This window comes from Lactuca virosa, chromosome 1 (genome assembly GCF_052849685.1).
Source record: "Lactuca virosa cultivar CGN04683 chromosome 1, Lactuca_virosa_CGN04683_v6, whole genome shotgun sequence".
Lineage (NCBI taxonomy): Eukaryota > Viridiplantae > Streptophyta > Magnoliopsida > Asterales > Asteraceae > Lactuca > Lactuca virosa.
In genome coordinates this window covers 261171123-261177289 of record NC_136426.1, presented here as the reverse complement: position 1 = coordinate 261177289, position 6167 = coordinate 261171123, and the positions used below count along the sequence as shown (strand labels likewise).

The window sequence follows — 6167 nt, the reverse complement described above, 5'->3', positions numbered from 1 at the left end:
GGGTCACCCATCCTAGTACTACTCTCGCCCAAGCACGCTTAACTGCGAAGTTCTGATGGGATCCGGTGCATTAGTGCTGGTATGATAGCACCCGAAATACTATCCATGCTTATTGCTTTTATGTCTTAAAAGACGCAGAACCTCCTTTGTTTTCGTACGCGAGGCGTGGGACCCACGTGACCGATCGGCTCCGTTCCAAAAATACGAAAACCATCAACCATGAAGCGGAGGCCACCCGAGCATAGAAATAGCAAGAAAGAAAAAAAAACCGCACGTAAAATCTAAAAAAACGCAAACGGACAACGAAAAAACGGGGGTGCAACACGAGGACTTCCCAGGGGGTCACCCATCCTAGTACTACTCTCGCCCACGCACGATTAACTGCGGAATTCTGATGGGATCCGGTGCATTAGTGCTGGTATGATCGCACCCGAAATACTATCAATGCTTATTGATTTTATGTCTTAAAAGACGCAGAACCTCCTTTGTTTTCGTACGCGAGGCGTGGGACCCACGTGACCGATCGGCTCCGTTCCAAAAATACGAAAACCATCAACCATGAAGCGGAGGCCACCCGAGCATAGAAATAGCAAGAAAGAAAAAAAAACAAAAAAAAAACGCACGTAAAATCTAAAAAAACGCAAACGGACAACGAAAAAAGGGAGGTGCAACACGAGGACTTCCCAGGGGGTCACCCATCCTAGTACTACTCTCGCCCAAGCACGCTTAACTGCAGAGTTCTGATGGGATCCGGTGCATTAGTGCTGGTATGATCGCACCCGAAATGCTATCCATGTTTATTGCTTTTATGTCTTAAAAGACGCAGAACCTCCTTTGTTTTCGTACGCGAGGCGTGGAACCCACGTGACCGATCGGCTCCGTTCCAAAAATACGAAAACCATCAACCACGAAACGGAGGCCACCCGAGCATAGAAACAGCAAGAAAGAAAGAAAAAAAAAAGAAACTGCACGTAAAATCTAAAAAAACGCAAATGGACAACGAAAAAGGGGGGTGCAACACGAGGACTTCCCAGAGGGTCACCCATCCTAGTACTACTCTCGCCCAAGCACGCTTAACTGCGGAGTTCTGATGGGATCCGGTGAATTAGTGCTGGTATGATCGCACCCGAAATACTATCCATGCTTATTGCTTGTATGTCTTAAAAGACGCAGAACCACCTTTGTTTTCGTACGCGAGGCGTGGGACCCACGTGACCGATCAGCTCCGTTCCAAAAATACGAAGACCATCAACCATGAAGCGGAGGCCACCCGAGCATAGAAATAGCAAGAAAGAAAAAAAACAAAAAAAAACCGCACGTAAAATCTAAAAAAACGCAAACGGACAACGAAAAAGGGGGGTGCAACACGACGACTTCCCAGGGGGTCACCCATCCTAGTACTACTCTCGCCCAAGCACGCTTAACTGCGGAGTTCTGATGGGATCCGGTGCATTAGTGCTGGTATGATCGCACCCGAAATACTATCCATGCTTATTGCTTGTATGTCTTAAAAGACGCAGAACCTCCTTTGTTTTCGTACGCGATGCGTTGGACCCACGTGACCGATCAGCTCCGTTCCAAAAATACGAAGACCATCAACCATGAAGCGGAGGCCACCCGAGCATAGAAATAGCAAGAAAGAAAAAAAAACAAAAAAAAACCGCACGTAAAATCTAAAAAAACGTAAACGGACAACGAAAAAAGGGGGTGCAACACGAGGACTTCCCAGGGGTCACCCATCCTAGTACTACTCTCGCCCAAGCACGCTTAACTGCGGAGTTCTGATGGGATCCGGTGCATTAGTGCTGGTATGATCGCACCCGAAATACTATCCATGCTTATTGCTTTTATGTCTTAAAAGACACAGAACCTCCTTTGTTTTCGTACGCGAAGCGTGGGACCCACGTGACCGATCGGCTCCATTCCAAAAATATGAAAACCATCAACCATGAAGCGGTGGCCACCCGAGCATAGAAATAGCAAGAAAGAAAACAAAAAAAACCGCACGTAAAATCTAAAAAAACGCAAACGGGCAACGAAAAAGGGGGGGGGGGGGTGCAACACGAGGACTTCCCAGGGGGTCACCCATCCTAGTACTACTCTCGCCCAAGCACGCTTAACTGCGGAGTTCTGATGGGATCCGGTGCATTAGTGCTGGTATGATAGCACCCGAAATACTATCCATGCTTATTGCTTTTATGTCTTAAAAGACGCAGAACCTCCTTTGTTTTCGTACGCGAGGCGTGGGACCCACGTGACCGATCGGCTCCGTTCCAAAAATACGAAAACCATCAACCATGAAGCGGAGGCCACCCGAGCATAGAAATAGCAAGAAAGAAAAAAAAAACCGCACGTAAAATCTAAAAAAACGCAAACGGACAACGAAAAAACGGGGGTGCAACACGAGGACTTCCCAGGGGGTCACCCATCCTAGTACTACTCTCGCCCACGCACGATTAACTGCGGAATTCTGATGGGATCCGGTGCATTAGTGCTGGTATGATCGCACCCGAAATACTATCCATGCTTATTGATTTTATGTCTTAAAAGACGCAGAACCTCCTTTGTTTTCGTACGCGAGGCGTGGGACCCACGTGACCGATCGGCTCCGTTCCAAAAATACGAAGACCATCAACCATGAAGCGGAGGCCACCCGAGCATAGAAATAGCAAGAAAGAAAAAAAAACAAAAAAAAAAACGCACGTAAAATCTAAAAAAACGCAAACGGACAACGAAAAAAGGGAGGTGCAACACGAGGACTTCCCAGGGGGTCACCCATCCTAGTACTACTCTCGCCCAAGCACGCTTAACTGCAGAGTTCTGATGGGATCCGGTGCATTAGTGCTGGTATGATCGCACCCGAAATGCTATCCATGTTTATTGCTTTTATGTCTTAAAAGACGCAGAACCTCCTTTGTTTTCGTACGCGAGGCGTGGAACCCACGTGACCGATCGGCTCCGTTCCAAAAATACGAAAACCATCAACCATGAAACGGAGGCCACCCGAGCATAGAAACAGCAAGAAAGAAAAAAAAAAAAAAGAAACTGCACGTAAAATCTAAAAAAACGCAAATGGACAACGAAAAAGGGGGGTGCAACACGAGGACTTCCCAGGGGGTCACCCATCCTAGTACTACTCTCGCCCAAGCACGCTTAACTGCGGAGTTCTGATGGGATCCGGTGAATTAGTGCTGGTATGATCGCACCCGAAATACTATCCATGCTTATTGCTTGTATGTCTTAAAAGACGCAGAACCACCTTTGTTTTCGTACGCGAGGCGTGGGACCCACGTGACCGATCAGCTCCGTTCCAAAAATACGAAGACCATCAACCATGAAGCGGAGGCCACCCGAGCATAGAAATAGCAAGAAAGAAAAAAAAACAAAAAAAAACCGCACGTAAAATCTAAAAAAACGCAAACGGACAACGAAAAAGGGGGGTGCAACACGACGACTTCCCAGGGGGTCACCCATCCTAGTACTACTCTCGCCCAAGCACGCTTAACTGCGGATTTCTGATGGGATCCGGTGCATTAGTGCTGGTATGATCGCACCCGAAATACTATCCATGCTTATTGCTTGTATGTCTTAAAAGACGCAGAACCTCCTTTGTTTTCGTACGCGATGCGTGGGACCCACGTGACCGATCAGCTCCGTTCCAAAAATACGAAGACCATCAACCATGAAGCGGAGGCCACCCGAGCATAGAAATAGCAAGAAAGAAAAAAAAACAAAAAAAAACCGCACGTAAAATCTAAAAAAACGTAAACGGACAACGAAAAAGGGGGGTGCAACACGAGGACTTCCCAGGGGTCACCCATCCTAGTACTACTCTCGCCCAAGCACGCTTAACTGCGGAGTTCTGATGGGATCCGGTGCATTAGTGCTGGTATGATCGCACCCGAAATACTATCCATGCTTATTGCTTTTATGTCTTAAAAGACACAGAACCTCCTTTGTTTTCGTACGCGAAGCGTGGGACCCACGTGACCGATCGGCTCCATTCCAAAAATACGAAAACCATCAACCATGAAGCGGTGGCCACCCGAGCATAGAAATAGCAAGAAAGAAAACAAAAAAAACCGCACGTAAAATCTAAAAAAACGCAAACGGGCAACGAAAAAGGGGGGGGGGTGCAACACGAGGACTTCCCAGGGGGTCACCCATCCTAGTACTACTCTCGCCCAAGCACGCTTAACTGCAGAGTTCTGATGGGATCCGGTGCATTAGTGCTGGTATGATCGCACCCGAAATGCTATCCATGTTTATTGCTTTTATGTCTTAAAAGACGCAGAACCTCCTTTGTTTTCGTACGCGAGGCGTGGAACCCACGTGACCGATCGGCTCCGTTCCAAAAATACGAAAACCATCAACCATGAAACGGAGGCCACCCGAGCATAGAAACAGCAAGAAAGAAAAAAAAAAAAGAAACTGCACGTAAAATCTAAAAAAACGCAAATGGACAACGAAAAAGGGGGGTGCAACACGAGGACTTCCCAGGGGGTCACCCATCCTAGTACTACTCTCGCCCAAGCACGCTTAACTGCGGAGTTCTGATGGGATCCGGTGCATTAGTGCTGGTATGATCGCACCCAAAATACTATCCATGCTTATTGCTTTTATGTCTTAAAAGACGCAGAACCTCCTTTGTTTTCGTACGCGAGGCGTGGAACCCACGTGACCGATCGGCTCCGTTCCAAAAATACGAAAACCATCAACCATGAAGCGGAGGCCACCCGAGCATAGAAACAGCAAGAAAGAAAAAAAAACAAAAAAAAACTGCACGTAAAATCTAAAAAAACGCAAACGGACAACGAAAAAGGGGGGTGCAACACGAGGACTTCCCAGGGGGTCACCCATCCTAGTACTACTCTCGCCCAAGAACGCTTAACTGCGGAGTTCTGATGGGATCCGGTGCATTAGTGCTGGTATGATCGCACCTGAAATACTATCCATGCTTATTGCTTGTATGTCTTAAAAGACGCAGAACCTCCTTTGTTTTCGTACGCGAGGCGTGGGACCCACGTGACCGATCGGCTCCGTTCCAAAAATACGAAGACCATGAACCATGAAACGAAGGCCACCCGAGCATAGAAATAGCAAGAAAGAAAAAAAAACAAAAAAAAACCGCACGTAAAATCTAAAAAAACGCAAACGGACAACGAAAAAGGGGGGTGCAACACGAGGACTTCCCAAGGGGTCACCCATCCTAGTACTACTCTCGCCCAAGCACGCTTAACTGCGGAGTTCTGATGGGATCCGGTGCATTAGTGCTGGTATGATCGCACCCGAAATACTATCCATGCTTATTGCTTGTATGTCTTAAAAGACGCAGAACCTCCTTTGTTTTCGTACACGAGGCGTGCGACCCACGTGACCGATCAGCTCCGTTCCAAAAATACGAAGACCATCGACCATGAAGCGGAGGCCACCCGATCATAAAAATAGCAAGAAAGAAAAAAAAACAAAAAAAAAACCGCACGTAAAATCTAAAAAAACGCAAACGGACAACGAAAAAGGGGGTGCAACACGAGGACTTCCCATGGGGTCACCCATCCTAGTACTACTCTCGCCCAAGCACGCTTAACTGCGGAGTTCTGATGGGATCCGGTGCATTAGTGCTGGTATGATCGCACCCGAAATACTGTCCATGCTTATTGCTTGTATGTCTTAAAAGACACAGAACCTCCTTTGTTTTCGTACGCGAGGCGTGGGATCCACGTGACCGATCGGCTCCGTTCCAAAAATACGAAGACCATGAACCATGAAACGGAGGCCACCCGAGCATAGAAATAGCAAGAAAAAAAAACAAAAAAAAACCGCACGTAAAATCTAAAAAAACGCAAACGGACAACGAAAAAAGGGGGGTGCAACACGAGGACTTCCCAGGGGGTCACCCATCCTAGTACTACTCTCGCCCAAGCACGATTAACTGCGGAATTCTGATGGGATCCGGTGCATTAGTGCTGGTATGATCGCACCCGAAATACTATCCATGCTTATTGATTTTATGTCTTAAAAGACGCAGAACCTCCTTTGTTTTCGTACGCGAGGCGTGGGACCCACGTGACCGATCGGCTCCGTTCCAAAAATACGAAAACCATCAACCATGAAGCGGAGGCCACCCGAGCATAGAAAGAGCAAGAAAGAAAAAAAAACAAAAAAAA

At 47.3% G+C, this 6167-nt stretch overlaps 18 non-coding genes across 18 annotated transcripts in view; all 18 read right to left on the bottom strand.

The window, feature by feature from the left end:
- LOC145145600 (5S ribosomal RNA) overlaps positions 1-93 on the bottom strand; it is a 119-nt gene extending 26 nt beyond the window's left edge. The window contains exon 1 of the ribosomal RNA XR_013726565.1: positions 1-93. This exon is cut by the window's left edge and continues 26 nt beyond it. This is a non-coding gene — a ribosomal RNA (5S ribosomal RNA).
- A 220-nt stretch (positions 94-313) lies between these two features.
- On the bottom strand, positions 314-432 carry LOC145147494 (5S ribosomal RNA). Its single transcript, XR_013728395.1, has one exon. It is a non-coding gene; the product is annotated as a 5S ribosomal RNA (ribosomal RNA).
- A 230-nt stretch (positions 433-662) lies between these two features.
- On the bottom strand, positions 663-781 carry LOC145142147 (5S ribosomal RNA). Its single transcript, XR_013723233.1, has one exon. It is a non-coding gene; the product is annotated as a 5S ribosomal RNA (ribosomal RNA).
- A 228-nt stretch (positions 782-1009) lies between these two features.
- On the bottom strand, positions 1010-1128 carry LOC145135023 (5S ribosomal RNA). Its single transcript, XR_013719508.1, has one exon. It is a non-coding gene; the product is annotated as a 5S ribosomal RNA (ribosomal RNA).
- Positions 1129-1356: 228 nt separating this feature from the next.
- Positions 1357-1475, bottom strand: LOC145141295 (5S ribosomal RNA). The gene has a single exon (XR_013722577.1). It is a non-coding gene; the product is annotated as a 5S ribosomal RNA (ribosomal RNA).
- A 229-nt stretch (positions 1476-1704) lies between these two features.
- On the bottom strand, positions 1705-1822 carry LOC145143090 (5S ribosomal RNA). Its single transcript, XR_013724147.1, has one exon. It is a non-coding gene; the product is annotated as a 5S ribosomal RNA (ribosomal RNA).
- A 230-nt stretch (positions 1823-2052) lies between these two features.
- Positions 2053-2171, bottom strand: LOC145155843 (5S ribosomal RNA). The gene has a single exon (XR_013736271.1). It is a non-coding gene; the product is annotated as a 5S ribosomal RNA (ribosomal RNA).
- Positions 2172-2392: 221 nt separating this feature from the next.
- Positions 2393-2511, bottom strand: LOC145147493 (5S ribosomal RNA). Its single transcript, XR_013728394.1, has one exon. It is a non-coding gene; the product is annotated as a 5S ribosomal RNA (ribosomal RNA).
- Positions 2512-2742: 231 nt separating this feature from the next.
- LOC145142136 (5S ribosomal RNA) lies at positions 2743-2861 on the bottom strand. The gene has a single exon (XR_013723223.1). It is a non-coding gene; the product is annotated as a 5S ribosomal RNA (ribosomal RNA).
- A 228-nt stretch (positions 2862-3089) lies between these two features.
- Positions 3090-3208, bottom strand: LOC145154833 (5S ribosomal RNA). The gene has a single exon (XR_013735297.1). It is a non-coding gene; the product is annotated as a 5S ribosomal RNA (ribosomal RNA).
- A 229-nt stretch (positions 3209-3437) lies between these two features.
- LOC145147418 (5S ribosomal RNA) lies at positions 3438-3556 on the bottom strand. The gene has a single exon (XR_013728322.1). It is a non-coding gene; the product is annotated as a 5S ribosomal RNA (ribosomal RNA).
- A 229-nt stretch (positions 3557-3785) lies between these two features.
- On the bottom strand, positions 3786-3903 carry LOC145143068 (5S ribosomal RNA). The gene has a single exon (XR_013724126.1). It is a non-coding gene; the product is annotated as a 5S ribosomal RNA (ribosomal RNA).
- A 227-nt stretch (positions 3904-4130) lies between these two features.
- Positions 4131-4249, bottom strand: LOC145155042 (5S ribosomal RNA). Its single transcript, XR_013735503.1, has one exon. It is a non-coding gene; the product is annotated as a 5S ribosomal RNA (ribosomal RNA).
- A 226-nt stretch (positions 4250-4475) lies between these two features.
- On the bottom strand, positions 4476-4594 carry LOC145152862 (5S ribosomal RNA). The gene has a single exon (XR_013733384.1). It is a non-coding gene; the product is annotated as a 5S ribosomal RNA (ribosomal RNA).
- A 229-nt stretch (positions 4595-4823) lies between these two features.
- LOC145145959 (5S ribosomal RNA) lies at positions 4824-4942 on the bottom strand. Its single transcript, XR_013726909.1, has one exon. It is a non-coding gene; the product is annotated as a 5S ribosomal RNA (ribosomal RNA).
- Positions 4943-5171: 229 nt separating this feature from the next.
- On the bottom strand, positions 5172-5290 carry LOC145153352 (5S ribosomal RNA). The gene has a single exon (XR_013733866.1). It is a non-coding gene; the product is annotated as a 5S ribosomal RNA (ribosomal RNA).
- Positions 5291-5519: 229 nt separating this feature from the next.
- Positions 5520-5638, bottom strand: LOC145152735 (5S ribosomal RNA). The gene has a single exon (XR_013733259.1). It is a non-coding gene; the product is annotated as a 5S ribosomal RNA (ribosomal RNA).
- A 226-nt stretch (positions 5639-5864) lies between these two features.
- On the bottom strand, positions 5865-5983 carry LOC145145532 (5S ribosomal RNA). The gene has a single exon (XR_013726500.1). It is a non-coding gene; the product is annotated as a 5S ribosomal RNA (ribosomal RNA).
- Between the last annotated feature and the right edge of the window lie 184 nt (positions 5984-6167).